The following is a 342-nucleotide window of genomic DNA, read 5'->3' as shown; positions in this document are numbered from 1 at the left end:
TTTGGTGTGGGGAAGCCTCTAGCTCGTTTAGTCATGGGGTAATAAAGGCAAGGTTCAAAAAGAATAACCGGATGTCTACACACACATACACACACACACACACACACACACACACACACACACACACACCTTCTAAGTCTGCATCAGTCCATCCCAAGCCCTCCACTGAGAGCCATGTCTTTTCTCCCAGACCCAAAGAATCATCTTTGGAGATTCCCTATCACAAGCAGTGATGTCCTTAATACCTCTGGTACTTCAGTGTGGGATCTACTAGAAAAACAGTGAAAAATAGACATCACATGAGCATGTGGGTAGACAACAGGTAGCTCATATAAAAAATGC

Source organism: Mastomys coucha, unplaced genomic scaffold, assembly GCF_008632895.1.
Source record: "Mastomys coucha isolate ucsf_1 unplaced genomic scaffold, UCSF_Mcou_1 pScaffold5, whole genome shotgun sequence".
NCBI classification, from domain to species: domain Eukaryota; kingdom Metazoa; phylum Chordata; class Mammalia; order Rodentia; family Muridae; genus Mastomys; species Mastomys coucha.
The sequence above is the reverse complement of the archived record's forward strand: the minus strand, read 5'-3'. Positions refer to the sequence as shown.